General features: G+C 35.9%; 1 protein-coding gene across 2 annotated transcripts in view; it reads left to right on the top strand.

Annotated features, from left to right (window-relative positions):
- LOC6049808 (extracellular serine/threonine protein CG31145) overlaps positions 1 to 19,203 on the top strand; it is an 82,481-nt gene that overhangs the window by 10,669 nt on the left and 52,609 nt on the right. Inside the window, exon 3 of one of the 2 annotated variants that reach the window (XM_038261768.1) lies at positions 14,122 to 14,158. The exons of the other annotated variant lie outside the window; for it this stretch is intronic. The gene's annotated coding sequence lies outside the window, so the exon portion shown is untranslated. The remainder of the gene's footprint in view (positions 1 to 14,121; positions 14,159 to 19,203) is intronic. 2 annotated transcript variants of the gene reach the window in all.

Here is a 19,203-nt window from a genome sequence, read left to right as displayed (position 1 = left end):
TCTGAGATATCGTTTGTTAAAATGAACTGGCTAACTAGATAATACTCATTTTCATCGATTCGAATTCTTTGTGAGGCTGTATCTCAAAAACTAATTGTCCGATTTTCCAAGTTCCAAGGAAAAAGTTTAAGGAAATTTCTGAAAAAAATATTTTGTAAAAGTTAGTAAAATCGCACAATTTTTCTGTGAAAGAGTGCACAAGTTGCATTTTTTATGAGCAATACTGTAATTTATTCATTTTTCGAGTAAAACATATTCGCCCTCGTACCGTTTACATCCAAATTACCTCCCATCACCTGCCAATTGATGTTTCATGACGCGACGAAGATGATGACGGCGTTTCACGTTGACCAGCGATAGCGCGTTTGCTGATGATGTTGGCCCTAACCTTGGGGAAGATTATCGCATCCATGCCATCGCCCCCGACTCGAGCACCCCATAAGATGTTGTTACCTTGCCTGTTTGATTTTTTGTGTGTGCTGTTGAAGTTAAATCACAGGTGAACGCCAATATTTGCTCAATGATCCGCTGTTTGATGATTGTTGAGCAAATAGTAATGAGCTCATAACTTCTTCTATTTTTGCTTGTTGAAGGTTTTTTGTTTTTATTTCTATTCATTCATTCATCGTCATTGAAAAGCATCACATCTTCGAGTGCGTTCAAACATTCCGGCATGCTAAATTCTTGAATTGATGTTATGGTCTGTCAATATTCAAATGAATTCCGACAAGTTGTTAGGAATTCCAGTTAATCTAAATGCATCACACGAAACTAAATCACCTCATGTACGTGCCCTGATTTTATGTTGTGAAGCTCAGTATTTAATGTTATTTGAATTAATTTACTGTTGTGGCCTTGAACTGATACTTTTTGGAATCATGGAAATGTCTTTTTAGGAAAATCTTTTTAGTTGAACCATTTTCGATTGGTTTTCATAACCTCATTTCAAAAGAAATCAATTTAAATTTTAAACTCACTTTGACAAAAGCCCCTCGAGCATCGTCTAGTTGCAATACGCTTTTCCCCTACTCGAGTTTGTGCCCTTCTCTCGTTCAAATGATCGGTCACTCGCTAATCCGGAAAAGCTAAACTATCACCATATTCGAAAACTATCACACACACACACTCCTCTCACCAGGGTAAACACAAGCGCCCAACACAATCAGCTCCACAAACACCACCAGAGAGAGAGAGAGTGCCTACAAAAAGACAAACAAAAACAATTTCATAGAGCCGTGCGCCGGCATTAGCGGTCGCCATTGTATAGTTTGACAGCTATGGCGACGAGCGACACGTTCAACTGCCACACGGTCCCTGTTGCTTTTACATCCCACAAATCGGATTCTGGGGCAGGCACATTTTGGGTAGATCCCCTCGGTTGTGCTTTTGCACAGGGGGCAGTTGGGGTCGAAGCCTAGAATGTAAAGTTTGTCAAAATATTTATTTTAAATTTTGTCCCTAAAAATGGCACTTTAAAATTTAAATTATTTCTGCATACCCACCTTTCTAGTCTGAAAATCTCTCATTTGACAGCTCGTTGCCAAGGGGACCATAGTTGACCCATCAGAATATGTCGACTTGTCAATTTTAATTTTACTGACCGGCAGCGAAATTATGGGAAAGTATAATTTCTCAATTTTCCTAAGAAATTGTGAATCCTTGGGCTATATCTTACTGAGTAGTTGTTCACCTCAATTCTACGAATCGAGGTCCGTTTCACCCCAACCTCCCAAAAAGCGAAACCCTGCGTAGCACTTGTTCTAAGCCCTAACGCAGCAGCTGACCACGGTTTCGACCGCGGTCCGTTGCAGTCTGATTAAATGCATTATAAAGCACCGCCACCATGTACGCCACCGTTCCATACAATGCCCAGTTATCCCGCGTGGACCAGCGGAACTACTTGTACTAAGTGCACTGTTCTGTACCGTATAACAACTCTCTGTGTGTGTTATCAGCGAGTCATGTGCCGGTGCAACGTGCCTGGTCGGCCGTCCCCTAAGTGAATCTTGCCCCCCCTTTATAGGCTGGTGGATTCTGCGAGGGTGGTGTGTGCTTTCTTTGAGGCAGCAGATTTCCTTTCCCGCGAACACACACACGCACAATTATTATTGAACCCACGAAAGGAACAGCGCAACTCGAGTGCATCGACGGTGATATTTGCATTGCAAATGAGCTGCTGCAGCATCATGGGCTGCCCTCAAAGTTTCTACCGCGAACATGCATCGCTGAGTACCCAGCACCCTAATCACATCAAATAGAGCGCGTGGCTCGGTGCTTGATCAGCTGGAACTTCTGGGGCGCAGCAGCACCTGCGCCGGGAAAGGTGGCATCGACCCGTAATCGCTGTATTACGGAGTGTACTTACTTGGAAAATCCTAGTCGGGAAGTGCCATTTGTGGCATTTGTCGCGTCAAATTTTCTAAATCGTATTCTACTAGTAAGTAACTAGAGCAATTCTCCACCAAAATCGGAAATGGATTTTATTTGTAATGTTTTATTTATTTTGCTCAAACTTTGTGGGGTCCTTCCGTATGACCAAAAAAGCCATTTTGTGTCATTGGTTCACTCATTAAAGGCTCCATACAATTTTGGTAGTCCATACAAATATTGTACATAAATATATGAAACATTTGAAGGAATTTTCTGATCGATTTGGTGTCTTGGGCAAAATTGTAGGTTTTAATGAGGACTATTCGAAAAAAAAGGTACACGAAATATTATTCTTTGCACATTTAAAGACTAACTCTTTTTTCTCAAAAAGAAATATTTCTCGATATGCGTATTAAAAAATCATATATTTTAGGGACAGAGAACCGCAACTTTTGAAACATGAAGAAATGCGTTACACACCCGTACAATTGATATGCAATCATAAGTATTCAAAAATCTAAGATTTGACGAAAAAACTTTTTGCGGTTTTGTTCATCGAAAAATCACTAAAATTCCAAGGATTTTTAAATAAACTCAAACATACTTAAAAACTAATTTAATCCACCTATGTGTTGGCAACTTCCTCACTTCTTACAAATAGATCCTTTCAAATTTTCAATCTCCCAGACTGACTGGAAAAGTCTCTCGATTACCCAAACAACGATGACGGTTCCGAGCATAGTTTACATTCAAAAACTGAGATACGGCTTCAAAAAAGTACATAAATATCACTTAAGTGATCATAACATGAGGCAGGGTTGCCAGATCTTCAACGATATGGACTCGTTGGAAAGATATTTTGAATATCTAACTAACGATGTAGAACAAACTGGGACTTGAGCTGTTGTTGGGCCACTTATCTAACATTCGGATATTTGCGAATACACATTTTTATACATAACTTTTAAACTACTAATCGAAACTTCAAACAATTCTATAGCGCAGTATGGGACCATAAACCAAGTCGAATGAGCCTGGTTTGATCAAAATCGGTTCAGCCAGCGCTGAGAAAACTTGGCAAGAGTTTTGGTCACACACACACACACACACACACACAGATATTTGTTCAGATTTCAATTCTGAGTCGATACGTATACATGAAGGTGGGTGTCCGAGCTTTTAACAAAAAGTTCATACTCAGAGCAGGATTAAAGCCTTACCTCAGTGAGGAAGGCAAGATTCTGAACGCAGAAGAATGCATTTTAAATTGATTTCGGTTGTTTGCACTTAAAAATTTCATTGAAAATTTTAACTTTTTTGAAAAAGATTTTGAAGGGAGAAGGGACAAAAACTATAATAAAAATTTGTACCAGCCTTATGATTTCTTGAAAAAAAATATGTTTTTTTAAATAGACAGAAATATAAATTTTGGTTTTTTTTTTTTTTTAAATGCAATTCAGAATATTTGTCAGATTTTTTATAAATAACACTGTTTTCAATAAATAGCAAATAAAAATTTAATTTTGACTCAATAATTTCCGATTTCAACTCTTTTTTGAATGTTGTCAATGATTCCTGAAAAAAACGAAAAGTTCAGAAAATTTACAATTCAACTGCCTAAGCGACATTAAAGATTGGACCTCTGGTCAGGGTTGCGAATGAGCGAGCGAGCCCGAAGCTGTGCTCGCTTTTGATGAGCATGAGGACTTGACAGGTAGCTCGTGCTCGCTCATGCTCATCGCATGCGCTCGCGCTCAATGAGCGCTCATCTGCAAAGTAGATAGAATTTTGTTGTATGGTTGAAGAACCTAGCTCAGGAAAAAATGGATTGCCAAATTTGAAGCTCATTTCAAGTAGGGGAATAGCACCTAATTCCAGCGTGCCTCTAATGTTGGCAGGTCAGAACTTTGACATTCAATTAAAGCTAATTAAATGCGTTTTCACCTGAAATCGAGTGATAAATAGCTCAATAAGAAGTGAGCAAGCAAGTTTCTATCAAAAGTTTTGCAAAATTAGTTGTTAAAATAGTGAAAACCAGCAAATTGGATGGAGTAAGGAGCGAGTGCTTAATCTGCCAATAATACGAGAATTTCCCCTACCTGAGATAATTTCATCGCCGAAAGGGGACTTGTATTCATTTAATGTTGTCAGCTTATCACATTTTTTCTGAGTTTGAGAATCAAAAAGACTGCTAGTAGATTTTATTTAAAACTAAACTTTCAGTAAATGGCATTTATAGGTCTTAAATAAGCTGAAAATGGAGGCAATCAAGATTTTTATATTTAAAAAAAAATATTGGTTGCACAAGAATATCAAAACATGTCGTAATATATTACCAAAACAAAACATTTTTATGTTGCTTGAAAATTTTAATAGGAAGGCTTTACTCCTACTCCAATACAAGCTTCCATACAAAATTTATAAAAATATCTTCATCCGTCAGTATTAAGATTAGTCTTTTCCAGCCTCCATTTTTTACAAGATACAACTAAAAAAACGTTACTTAATCCACCTTTAGGTGGTTGATGCCTTCCTCACATTCCTAAAGTGAATACACAGCCTCAAAAAAGTCTAAAATAACACTTAAGTGCTTAGAACTTTTGATAGGGTTGTCAGATCTTCAATAATTTTTGTTTTTTGGAAAGGTCTCTTGATTACCTATCCAACTATGGGTCGCATGATGGATGCGGACACAATTTTTATCAAAATATCTAAAAACCGGCCTCTGAAAAGTGTACAAAATACACTTAAGTGCTTATAACTTTTGATAGGGTTGTCAGATTTTCAATCTTTTTGACTCTTTGGAAAGGTCCTTTAATAACACATCAAACGATGGGTCGCATGGTTGATCCGGTCAACGTTTTCATCAAAATATCTGAGATCCGGTCTCAAAAAAGTGTATAAATTACACTTAAGTGCTTATGACTTTTGATAGGATTGTCAGACTTTCAATGTTTTGGGCTCGTTGGAAAGGTCTCTTAAATACCTTTCTGAAAATGTATAACATGACGGTGTTTCTTACAAAAAACACCCTTGTAACAATCTTCCGGACTTTAGCCTGAATCGTTTTTTTTAGTATAACTTTTAAAGTACTACTAAACTTCACAATTTATAGACAGTGACTCCAAGACGAATCGAATGGGATCAAAACGGCCAAAATCGGTCCAGCCAGTACCGAGATAATCAAGAGCAATTATTTTGATCAACATCCAACCACCCGCACAGACATTTGCTCAGAATTTGATTCTGAGTCGATATGTATACGTGAAGGTGGGTCTACGAGGTCAAATAACGAAGTTCATTTTTCGAGTGATTTTAAAGCCTTTCTTCATTGAGGTGAGGAAGGCAAAAAGCTACCCGAACAGACGGTAATTACTAAATTCATGACATTTAAATTACAAATACTGTTAAAATAACAGCAAGTCTTATGGAATCACACACCGTGGAGGCACGTTGCACTCGAGTCAATTTCTCCTCCCCTAAAATCGCTCTAAATTGATTTGAATTGTCCACCAGCGGGCCCAACCGGGGCAAACTTGGAGCGCAAATTGGATCAACGCTCTGCCTAGCCTAGAGGGGACATGTGGTGGGGGGTATTGGATTCCGGCGAAACGTAAATAAGTTTATTATTAGAACAAATCATTGAGGCAGCGGCAGCATCCAACAAACGGAGATGTCTCGCTATGCGATGATGTACACAAACACCCCCACCAGCCGCCACTATAGCTGTGAACTGGTTGGATGCGATTTCACGGTGTTTTGGAGTTGATTCATTTAAATTTAAATTCAATTTAAAAATAAATGTGCAGGTGGTTATGTTACACATGATCAAAATGACAAAGAACTTGAAAGTTTTCTTGAATTATTTTTTTTAATTTGAAATTCTTTCAAATGAATGAAAGTACTTTTTACCACAAAACCCACCGTGCCTCTGTATTTGCACGCGCACTCGAACCCGGGTATCCGATTGCAGCGACTGCGACTGCGAAATGCATCCGATTTGGGAAGCGCGCTCTAACTAGAATGCAAGTCAAGTGGCGTGACGGCGGCGGCGGGCACCGAAACTACCGGCTACGGTTGATTAGCCCGTCGTCCGAGCGGTCGCCACTGCTGTTGCGTCATAATGATTGTTAATTATTTGAAACCGGAACGCATTTCTCTGCGTTCACGGACTTCCGGCGGTGTGATTTTGCCGGCATCCGAACCGGTGCCCCGGAGAATGTACCGGAACATTGACTTGGGAGGGCGGGGCAGGGTGCGAGGTGAATATGATCCTGATTAGTTTCACTTGTTTGTGTTTGTGGGGGAACATTTTAGCGATGTTTTGGAATTTGGTTTCGTGGAACGATGCAACGGGTTACGGGTTTGGAATTATTACGCATAGTCATTTGGTCACGTTATTGGATAATCTTTAGATGGCTTACTAGAAGATTTCATTGTGATCACCAACAGGTAGGGTGAAAATCAGGACCCTTGGATGAAGATACTGTAAATAGAACTAAGGAACCTTACCAAATTTTAACCCACCAAAATATAATCTAATTGAAATCCGTAAACGACAGAAATATGCTTGCAAGCACAAATTTGTTGCCTACACAGTAAACAAAATCATGGTAAACTTACATCTGGAAAGGGGTACATCTTTCATGTCAGAGAAAATGTGTAACTTAACCTCTGAAAATGTGTAATTTTACCTCTGAAAATGTGCAATTTTACCACTTAACCCTCTACAACCCAACCCCGCCTTTAGACGAGCTTCTATTTAAAAATTCATCAAAAATCAATTTTTTAACCAGTTTTGTTCTTAAAAAGCATTGGAAAAATTAGAAAATTGATGGGTTGGAAGTTTTACTTGTATAATGCGACTTTGCGTCCAGATTGCAAAATTAAGTGGAAAACGGATTTTCTGAAAATGGTGAAGTTTTGGAGCTTTGGTATCTTCAGAAGAGTTGTTGCAAATGGAAAGGGACAATTTTTGGTTTTGTTGAAAATTAGGGTGGTTCACTATTAGGGTGATTTGGAAATCTAACTTTTCAGGAATATTTTTGTGAATTTGAAAAAGGCTAATATTCAAGGGAAAACCTTATGGGACCACCCTAACGAATTTTAAAAATTGTCCAAATATATGTTTTGCCATGTAATTTTACCCGCTGAATCTGAATCTGCCCTCAGAATAGACCCAAAGTGTTGCAAAATCGATTTGTATGGACAGCAGCCGACATTGTATGGAGACTTGTATGGGTGAACAAATGACACTAAATAGCTTTTTTGGTCACAAAGTTTGAGCCAAATAAAAAAAACATTTTTTTTGTCAAAATCGGCCGATTTCGTAGATAATTGCTCATACATAGATTCACATGATTTCTTTACACTTATTTTAATGTAAAATAAGCAGGGTAGAGGTGGGCGAAAAAAGAGCGAACCGCTCAAAGAGCCGGCTCACTGAAAAGAGCGAACGAACCGTGGCTCACAAAAAAAGAACCGCGGTTCTTTTTAAACTCCAGTCTTTTGAAAGAACCTTTTCAATATGGCATGATTTTTGTTATAAATTTAATTTATTGAATTTCCAAAAAAATAGTATTAAATTTGTTTTTGAGAATTGAAAAAGCAATTTCAAATATTTCAATGCTCATTGAAATTAATTCCAAAAATAAATGATGTTCTAAGCAAAATGAAGTAAACTATTCATTGTACAACTGAGTGCACATTAAAGTAATACTGGAACACAAATTTGAGCATTTCAAAAAGCATAATTTGTCAAATATTACCATAAAATCTACTGAATATTTGAGAGATTTTGTAAAAAAATAATCATTTTGTCCGATTAAACTTTAGCGTTACAGACTAATCGATTAAATCATAAGTTCAATTCTTGTAGAAATATTTTTTTGTGAAATTCCGTTGCACAGTAAGGCAAACGTTTTTTTTTCGACTTAAAAAATAGTTCATCATTACATCGATACTTTGAAAACTAATGATTGCAATACAGCTGAGGATGTGTAAAATGCATTTTAAAACTCTTTTATCATTAAAATGTTTTTACCATGGCTTGTTTTTTTTTTATCAGAGTTGAGGGACATAATCTCAAAAAAAATTTGGTACGGCCCAATTTTTTAAAGGTTCAATGTAAAATAACTTATAAAATCACACGATTCTTGAGAATCCCATTTCATCGAAATTTTAAAAAAGAGCGAAAGAGCGGCTCTTTCTAAAGAGCGAACGAAAATGAGCGGCTCCTAAAAAAGAGCGGTTTTGCCCACCTCTAAAGCAGGGAAATCGAATGTGATATTCTGGAATCATTAGGAACACATCTTTCCCCGAGCCTTATTCAACCCTTATTGGGCTTTTTATCATTTTTTAAAATGTGTCATTTTCATAATGGGTTCAAAAAAATCAAGTAGTGATACTCAGAATCATTTGGAACAAATAACCTTTTTACCTTTTTTTACGATCCCTTTTCACCTATTTTGACTAATTTAATTCCTTTTACAAGCCTTGGAGAATATTGTTGATGAGCTTATTGCTATTTTCTGTGTCAAATCTGTGTGAAGAATCGAAAAATACTATTTTAAGATTATATAGCCCATTGTGCCTCATATTCTCTATTGAACTATTTCAGGGCTACGATAATCGATTTTGGGAGTTAGGAATGAAGTTAATTAAATAATCATTATTATGTGTGCAGAAAATCAACAGAATTAAAAAACATATTTTGGTTTAATTTTGAATGCCTCGTTAAAGTTAAAGGAAGTTAAATCTAAGAACGTTAAAGAAAGTCACTTTTTATTTCACAAAATTCCCGCATCCAAGGTTTCAGAAAAAAAATTAACTAATAAAGCAAATTTAAGTTGAATTTTTTTCCTGAAAAAACAGTATCTTTTAATTGGTCATCAAACTATTCAGTTTTTCTATGGACAAAACAAGCCAGAAACAATGTCCAAGTCAAGTTTCCCTCCACCAATTCTCACGCACTCGTTGAACTGCTCGATTTCTATGAGTTATGGTCAACCTAACCTCACATTACCCGACTATTGGCTTGCGTTTTATCCCACAACAGCAGCACGGTTGTGCCATGGTGACACAATTTAGCGGCAATATTATTTCATCTTCATAAAGCGACTGTCCAATGCTGCCAGGCCAGTTGAGAGAGGGGGCCCGTCTCTGTTGTTGATGTCCTAACATCGCGAAAACAAAACTAATTCATCACACTCGTGGTGCACGCTCTCTTTTGGCCAGGTTTCGGATGGTCTCCGAGGTACCCTGAGGTCGACCACGGGAAAGGGGAGGGGGCACCATCCGAACGATGAACCGGAAAATGCTAATTAAGAGAATGTCTGATGTCTCCGTCGGGTCGGGTTGGTGCCGGTTTTGGTCACTTTGAAGGGATGTGTACCTAATATCAGCTTATTGGATTATGTTTTCGACAGAGGTCATCGATATCGATATCTGGAATCTTCATTTCTTATCAAATTTACACAAAAATACAACTTTAAACATAAAAAAATTCACGATTCAAAATGAGTCGAAAACAAGTACTTTTCCCCGCAACTGCACGACCTGCTCCCCTGCACTGCTGACTGACTGACTCGAATCGGGGCCGGTCGGAATGGCTTGGACCAAGATCCCCGAGATTGTTATTTGCGGCCAGGCGGCCGCTCAGCTCGAGCATGATGATGACATGTCTCCTGGGCACCGAAGATATGTTGCCCGAAGGTGAACGAATTTTTGCACCAGCAGTTCACTGCAATTGGCTGTCAGTTGATGCACACGTGTGCACCAATTGGAGCACCGCAGCAGCATGTCGGCTGTCGATCAGAACATCTGGCTGCCAAAAATTGGCAACCCCTAAATGGGCAGGAATTGTGCTGATGACCAAATTTAGTCGGTAACTGATTTTTTGTGTATTGACATTTAAACTCTCGGGTGTAATCAATGGTCCATGGATTGCTCCAAAAAGACTCATTCACTCGCGACCACAAATCTAACGCGAAGAAAAAGTGCCATGGCCGTTTCCTCCCGTTTGTTATTCCACACCGATCGCTACTGAATACTCTCTTTTTGCTCTCGCTCTCACTTCATTCGGGTAGTGCAGCGAATGGTTCAGAGAGACCGATTGCGCTATGTCGTTCAGTCACTGAGTCGAAATAGTGTGCGATTGGCTTTGTTTTGATTATTTATCAAACTGCTTGAAATCAATGTAATCGAAAATGTTTTGCAATTTTGTTGCTAACACAACATCCAAGACACATTTAAAAGCAATTTACACCCTTCCAAATACAAATCTAAGGCAAACTGTGGTATTGCAGGCCAAAAGAGCGCCGAACTGGTATGTTTTTAGAATCTCTCCTCTCTGACCGTATTCGTGTGTGACTCGGGTCGACGGACGGAGTGGGCAAAGAAATTCACGAAGTATTTGTGTCGCTGAGAGAAGCAAGTCGCTGACAGCCTGAGTGTCGTGTTCGCTCGCGAATAGTTGCGAGCTCCAGTCGGCAAAGATTCATTCGGACCAGGACCCTTGATGAGAAGCTTTTTGCATGTTTTCCAATAAAAAAATGGTTTTCAAGTAATATTTTATTTCCTAATTTTTGATAATACAAACTAAGAGGTTGAAAACATATTCAATAGTGTATGTATTAAACTCATTAAAAAAAATCTAGCTTTTCTGACATACAGTCTAGACTAGATTATCCGAAAGCATTGGAAAATTTAAGCATGAACTTTAAACTACGCTAAAGTGATTTAGAAAATCAATCCAAGATGGCAGCCAAAATGGCAGTGTTGAAATACAGTCCAGACTCGATTATCCATAGCCTTGATTATCCGAAGTTTCGACAATCCGAAGTTCGAATATCCAAAGGTTTGTATGGGACTTCGGATAAAGGAATCAAGAACAAAAAAATTTTTTTTCGTTTTTCTTACTTTTAACATCCAATTCGAATTCTGCAACCCCATTTTAGTCAAATTTGAAATGTTGAATGCCTTATAATTTCAGAACTCTGTCAAAGATTTTTTGCCCATTCTGGAAATTTCAGAAATGCAAGGGTCCTGATTTTCGGATCAATGAACAGAAACCACTCACTCATCGCCTATCCATTCGTCGCCTATAGAGGAGAAAAGCAACTCGTGACAAAATTTTGAGGCTAATAATTTTGACAGGTATGATTTTCATAAAGTATTTGCCAGTTTGGCCTAGTTTGACAGTTATATTGTCCCCAGTTTTCTGTGGGAGCGAAAAAGGAGGCGAATACTTTATGGAAATCATACCTGTCATAATTTCTAGCCTCAAAATTTTGTCGCGAGTTTTTTCTCCTCTATTCCGTTAGCATTCATGAGCGAATGAGACTCGCAAGCAGCTAGCGATTGGCCCGAACTGTTCACTCAGCGAACAAATACATCGTGAAAATATTTGCCTACTCCGTCGCTCGACGACACTCACACACTAACATGCTCAGCGAAGAGCCATTCTCACAAAATACTAGCGCGGCAGTCTTTTTGTCTTCACGCCCTCAGTTTGCAATCAATTTGAGTTTTTCTTGGAGGTAGTTTCTTTGAATGGTGTCTGTAATGTTATGAAATCAAAATAAATACACAATTTAATTGATAACATTGATTTTAGGCAACGCAAATCAATCAGTCTAACGCAGCGCATCAGAGAAAAATTGTTTTCAGTTCAGAGTGATCGGAGACGTTCGGCCTAGCTGAGCCGTTTGGAGACCAATTTTTCAAAAATTTACAGGATGTGCAAAAAATCTTTGGCCGAATTATGTTTTTTTGAACCGATACTGATTTCTTCAAAAAATCGAAATATTGGTCGCAAAAATTTTTCAACTTCATTTCTCGACGTAAGATCAAATTTGCAATCAAAAATTACTTCAGTAAAATTATGATAAAGTGCACCGTTTTCAAGTTATAGCCATTTTAAGGTAACATTTTTGAAAATAGTCTCAGTTTTTTGATTTTTAAAATTAGTGCACATGGTTTCCCACTTTGAAAAAAATATTTTTGAACATTGTCGATACGTTCTTATTTGCTGAGAATTAAAGCAAAGGTTTAAAAACAGCAAAATTGATGTTTTCTTAGTCTCACCCAAACAGCCCACCATTTTCTAATGTCGATATCTCAGCAAATAATTGTCTGATTTACAATGTTAAGATATGAAACATTTGTAAAATTTTCGATCTTTTCGAAAACAATATTTTCAAAAATTTTAAATCGAGACTAACATTTCAAAAGGGCGCAATATTGAATGTAATTTTTTTTTTGTCGAAATGGTAAAATAAAGAGACCTTCTCATTGGACGCTCAACGCTCCACCTGACCCTTCAATCAAATTGTATCTCTAAGCTCAACAACATGCTGCAGTCTGGTCTGGACTCCATCATCATGATGCAACCTATAGCTGCCAGCCAGAGCGACCTGCTAGCAGGTTAGTTTCGGGTATCGCGGGAGCCAATAAATCAAACTCATTCGAGTGAATTTGATTAGATTTTCGGGGGATGCAATTCTGTGTTATTCCCGGCAACTGTTGCTGAACTGAGCTTCGTGTTTTGGCTGCGTGGCTTGTCCCCACCGGGGAGGGAGCTCTAATCCAATTATTTAGTTGGAATTGGTGTAGAGATATTCAGCGAAATTCTTGGGATGATATAGTTATTCTGACAATGATTTCCAAATTGGAAAAACAAATCAGCACAAACAAGGTACGTTCCAGGTTGTCACCAAGGAAGCGCACAACAATTCCAGTTTGCAAAATAAAAACAACCTTCGCTGCGAGCGCTGGAATAAATCAGCAATTAAGCACAAACGAATCCCATTTGAATTCCGCTCTCCCCCACTAACAATGCAGCGCACTAATTCTGCATTCAGCAATCAGCGCAACGTTGACTCAGCACGTGGCTGGACATGGCCGCGCTTCGACGTCCAGGATTAGTAAACACGGCTCTGGCCGGATTAGTCAGCGACTTCCTGATACGCCCCAAGGCCAGTCCTTCAGGGGGGACAACTTTTAACAGTTTACATTTACACTCGGGGTGTTTTTTATTTGCCCTAGCTGTTAACTATTCGAGAACTGCCACTAGACGTGCCAGTATGCAAATTTCTCCAAACAGTAGTGTCTTACTGGGGCCCGACTTGGTAAGCTGATATTTCCTGGAGAACCACCCGAGCTCAATTTACCTTTTTATCGTTATTATTATTATTTTCGTTCTAAGCTAAGCTGCCCCGGCATGCCCGGTTAAATAATAAAGGTGTTTTCGCTTCAAATCGCCGCTACGTGCCTGGCATAGCCCCTCCGCGATCTAAGCCGGCGATCCAAGAACCAGACCGAGAGAACTTCTTTGCAAATGAAGCGAGAAAAGTCACACGAATTAGGTATGCAAAATGGAACGCAATACCTATCAGCGGCGAAATCCGAGATTTGCTCGGGCTGACACGTTGCGATATGGACGGAATGTCCCCCGTAAAGTGGAACCATGTAGGACGGTCAAATGGAGTGACAATGTTGCGAGATAGAATCCCGATACGAGGGGCTTATCGGTTGTGCTGCAAAGTGTATACACAAGCTTAGAGGGGACCGTGAGAGGAATTTTAACTTTTTTTAAAGTTTCAAATTATCTAATCCTATTTGAGCTGACTAAAGAATTGAACATTGAGACAGAATCAATGTAACTTATTTCAAGGATGTCTGTTTATAACAACACAATTTCTATAACTATTTCTGAAATCTAAAGAAAATTATTTAATCTTCTATTTACAGATATGCTTACAATTCTGAACCATCTAAAAAGACAAAGGTAATTTTTAATAGTATATAATAATCAGCGCATACGTTAACTCTTTAAAAATAGCAAAATACCGAATAATACAGAAATGCTTTCGTAGTAGACAAAAAACTTATCTGTCAAGATATCCATAATTGTCTTTTCAGTTATAGATTTAACTTTACAAGCTGAAATAATAAAACGAGCAAAGAAAACTAAAAAGTGCCTAAAAAATAAGAAAAATAAAAAAAATACAAAGAATTTTTTGATGACTGAATATGAAATAAAAACAAAATAGAGAAATTCTCTACGTTTTCTTAAATCCACATTTTATTTTATTTTTTTGTAATTTAAATGGATTTAAATGGTTTCTCATTGGGGTCAGTCCATAAATTATTGCTATGCAATTATTTGAAAATCTATATTTTGATAAAGAAGTTGCAGATCGATATGATGTCTCCGGCAAAGCTGTAGGTTATAATGTGGACTGTTCGGAAAAATGGGTACACGGAGATTTTTTTTTAAATTAAGATTCTATCAACAAAACATTGTCAATATTTACCTCCGAGCAATTCTCTACGAAATCGGTCTTTTTTCTTCAATTTTAATTTTTGTATTTTTTAATCCGGCTGAAACTTTTTTGGTGCCTTCGGTATGCCCAAAGAAGCCATTTTGCATCATTAGTTTGTCCATATAATTTTCCATACAAATTCGGCAGCTGTCCATACAAAAATGATGTATGAAAATTCAAAAATCTGTATCTTTTGAAGGAATTTTTTGATCGATTTGGTGTCTTCGGCAAAGTTGTAGGTATGGATACGGACTACACTGGAAAAAAATAATACACGGTAAAAAAAATTTGGTGATTTTTTTATTTAACTTTTTATCACTAAAACTTGATTTACAAAAAACACTATTTTTATTTTTTTTATTTTTTTTATATGTTTAGAGGACATAAAATGCCATTTTAAAAAAAAAAACTCCAAGTTGTGCAAAAAATCATTGACCGAGTTATGAATTTTTTAATCAATACTGATTTTTTCAAAAAATGGAAATATTGGTCGCAAAATTTGTTCAACTTCATTTTCGAATTAAAATCAAATTTGCAATCAAAAAGTACTTTAGTAAAATTTTGATAAAGTGCACCGTTTTCAAGTTAAATCCATTCTTAGGTGACTTTTTTGAAAATAGTCGCAGTTTTTCATTTTTTTAATTAGTGCACATATTTGCACACTTTTGCAAAAAATATTTTTAAAAAGCTGAGAAAATTCTCTATATTTTGCTTATTCGGACTATGTTGATACGACCTTTAGTTGCTGAGATATTGCAATGCAAAGGTTTAAAAACAGGAAAATTGATGTTTTCTAAGTTTCACCCAAACAACCCACCATTTTCTATCGTCAATATCTCAGCAACTAATGGCCCGATTTTCAATGTTAATATATTAAACAATTGTGAAATTTTCCGATCTTTTCGAAAAAAATATTTTTGGAATTTTCAAATCAAGACAAACATTTTAAAAGGGCGTAATATTGAATGTTTGGCCTTTGTGAAATGTTAGTCTTGATTTGAAAATTCCAAAAATATTTTTTTCGAAGAGATCGGAAAATTTCACAAATGTTTCATATATTAACATTGAAAATCGGACCATTAGTTGCTGAGATATTGACGATAGAAAATGGTGGGTTGTTTGGGTGAAACTTAGAAAACATCAATTTTCCTGTTTTTAAACCTTTGCATTGCAATATCTCAGCAACTAAAGGTCGTATCAACAAAGTCCAAATAAGCAAAATATAGAGAATTTTCTCAGCTTTTCAAAATATTTTTTCAAAACTGGGCAAACATGTGCACTAATTTAAAAATGAAAAACTGCGACTATTTTCAAAAAGTCACTTAAATATGGCTATAACTTGAAAACGGTGCACTTTATCAAAATTTCAGTAAAGTACTTTTGATTGCAAATTTGATTTTACATCGAAAAATGAAGTTGAAAAATTTTACGACCAAAATTTCGATTTTTGAAAAAATCAGTATTGATTAAAAAATTCATAACTCGGTCAGTGATTTTTTGCACAACCTGGAAATTTCTGAAAAGTTGGCATTTTATGCCTTCTAAAACATATCAAAAAATAAAAAAAATTAAAAATAGTGTTTTTTTGTAAATCAAGTTTTAGTGATAAAAAGTTAAATAAAAAAATCACCAAATTTTTTTTACCGTGTATTATTTTTTCCAGTGTAGTCCGTATCCATACCTACAACTTTGCCGAAGACACCAAATCGATCAAAAATTCCTTCAAAAGATACAGATTTTTGAATTTTCATACATCATTTTTGTATGGACAGCTGCCGAATTTGTATGGAAAATTATATGGACAAACTAATGATGCAAAATGGCTTCTTTGGGCATACCGAAGGCACCAAAAAAGTTTCAGTCGGATTAAAAAATACAAAAAAAATCGAATGACCGAAATCCTAGAGAACTGCTCCTCCCTCTTATTTTATTTTTTATATGTTTTGGACAAAAGTGTCATATTTTGAGCTAGGGTATGACAGAAGATAAGTTTTTAGTAAAAATAAAGATTGTTTTTTAGAGTTTGGAGAATTAGGCCGTGCAAATATTTTTTGAAGTTTATGTCGCCCCCCCCCCCCCCCTCCTTTCATAATAAGTCTGAAAAATCATTTTAAACATTGCATTTTAAAACAATTTTTTTTAAATGTTGAAATCATGGCTTGTAATTTCAATTTTTATACTAGCTTAAAAAGGAAAAATCTAAATTGCTGTGAGAGCGTTAAATTTTAATAAGTATTTAATTTTTGTAATGTATTTGAAAATTAATGCATTTTTTTCTTACCTTTTAAATACTGTAAATATTTTAAGTTTTTAAAGTATTTTAAGTATTTGAAATATTTAACATATGGGTCATTCCAGGTCAACTGAGTACACTTTTCGACTCGACCTTCACCGATTTGGACCAAACTTGGAGGGAACGTTTATCTATCGATAGTTAACAGAAATCCCAAGTTTGGTGCTGATTGGACCATCCCTCTATTTTTTGGCACCGCCCTCTTTTTTGGCGATTTTCTAAAAAAAAAAATTCTTTTAATCATAACTTTGCAACTATTTGAGCAAAAGACTTTCTACAGGTTGCATTTTATAGAAAATTGTCCAAGGAATTTGATAAAAATAAAATTTTGACCCTTAAATGCCCACTAGTATTATATTTTATCGTTTTAAGTATAAAAATTCAGTTTTGACCAATTGCTTGTATTTTTATTTGTTTTATTTTATCACCATCGTGTTCCCCGGACAATTTTACATAATAATCAATGTAGACTTCAAACTCAAATGAACTATTGACGAGATACAGCGATTTTACTGAAAAAAGCTTGATTTTGCGCAGCACTCGGAAGTTCATGGTGTACTTTTCAACAAAAAGGAATGAATCTCGCATAATTCGGTTTTTATATGTGAGAAACTTATTTCGGATTTGAATTCATAGGACAGAGTGCAGTGCAAAATCAAACTTTTTTTCAGTAAAATCGCTGTATCTCGCCAATAGTTCATTTTAGTTTGAAGTCTTTATTGATTATTATGTAAAATTGTCCGGGGAACACAATGGAGATAAAAAAAAATATAATCAATTGGTCAAAACTGAATTTTTATACTTAAAACGTTAAAATATAATATTAGTGGGCATTTAAGGGTTAAAATTTTATTTTTATCGAATTTCTTGGACAATTTTCTATAAAATGCAACCTGTAGAAAGTCTTTTGCTCAAATAGTTGCAAAGTTATGATTAAAAGAAATTTTTTTTAGAAAATCGCCAAAAAAGAGGGCGGTGCCAAAAATAGAGGGATGGTCCAATCCAATCCAAACTTGGAGGGAACGTTTATCTATCGATAGTTAACAGAAATCCAAAGTTTGGTCCAAATCGGTGAAGGTCGAGTCCAAAAGTGTACTCAGTTGACCTGGAATGACCCATATTTAATGTTTGTTAAGTATTTAAATAATTTCTTATTGTAAGTCCACGGCCACGGCCAGCAGCAACGAATCGCGATCGCTGAATGTCCCGCAGCACACGACGTCAAGTGAGAAAAGTGTTTTATCTCAAACTGGAACAATCTACCAATAGAAGTTAAGGCCAAACCAACTTTATCTGAATTCAAAAGTGCTTTGAGAAGTCATTTACAAAACATTCCTTAACCTGATACAAAGTGTTATACTAACAGGCTATCGTTTCCAATAAATTCAAAATTACAACTTTATAATTTTTTTTAAACATGAATAGTTTTATTAGTTAAATAAAAAAAAATTGGTTACATGAAAAAAAGTTTAAAGTGAAACCTATTATGAATATTTTAATACTCTTTCAAAACAATTTATTCTTGCCACAGTTTTTTTTATTTCTCCAAACATAATAGATCTTTAGAAATTTTGATTAGAAAAAGTCTTAATTCGAGAATACTAAAAAAATATTTAATATTTTCCAGTTTTAATTTCAGTTGATGTTTTTTCCGGGTTTTATTTCAATTTTGAAACAAGAACAGCTCTTTACATAATATTATGGGATTTTCAAAATTGCTTGATCTTGTCACTTTGTGAGTTTTATTTATCATTTTTTTTTTCAAACACTTATATTTCCTTAAATAGTAAACGAAGTTTGTTTACAAAGCATATGTATTAAATTGATTCATTTTAATTTCATTAAGGCTAACTAAAGTTTCTTCTGTTCATACGTCTTTTTCTGATCTGTGGTCCCAAAATTAAAAATTTGTATATAAAAAGAATAAAAAGCCTTATTATGATTGCATAAATAGATTTCAAACTATTGTACAAATTATTTCAATGAAAATTTAAATTTTAAGCATTTTTTTGGTTTTTTTTTGAATTTTAAAGGAAGGAAGAAGGATACAAAAACTTGACATTTAATTTGCATTGGTCTAGCGTATGGTTGATTATGGAACAGAGAGATTAAGCTCGATTTAAAAAAACACGCTCACATTTCCAACCGTTCGTTTCGTTCGTTTAAACTTTATTTAATTTAATGATTTTATAGCCTTTCGGTACGGTGAGAATG

Source organism: Culex quinquefasciatus, chromosome 3 (genome assembly GCF_015732765.1).
Source record: "Culex quinquefasciatus strain JHB chromosome 3, VPISU_Cqui_1.0_pri_paternal, whole genome shotgun sequence".
Lineage (NCBI taxonomy): Eukaryota > Metazoa > Arthropoda > Insecta > Diptera > Culicidae > Culex > Culex quinquefasciatus.
This window is presented reverse-complemented; position numbering and strand designations above follow the sequence as displayed.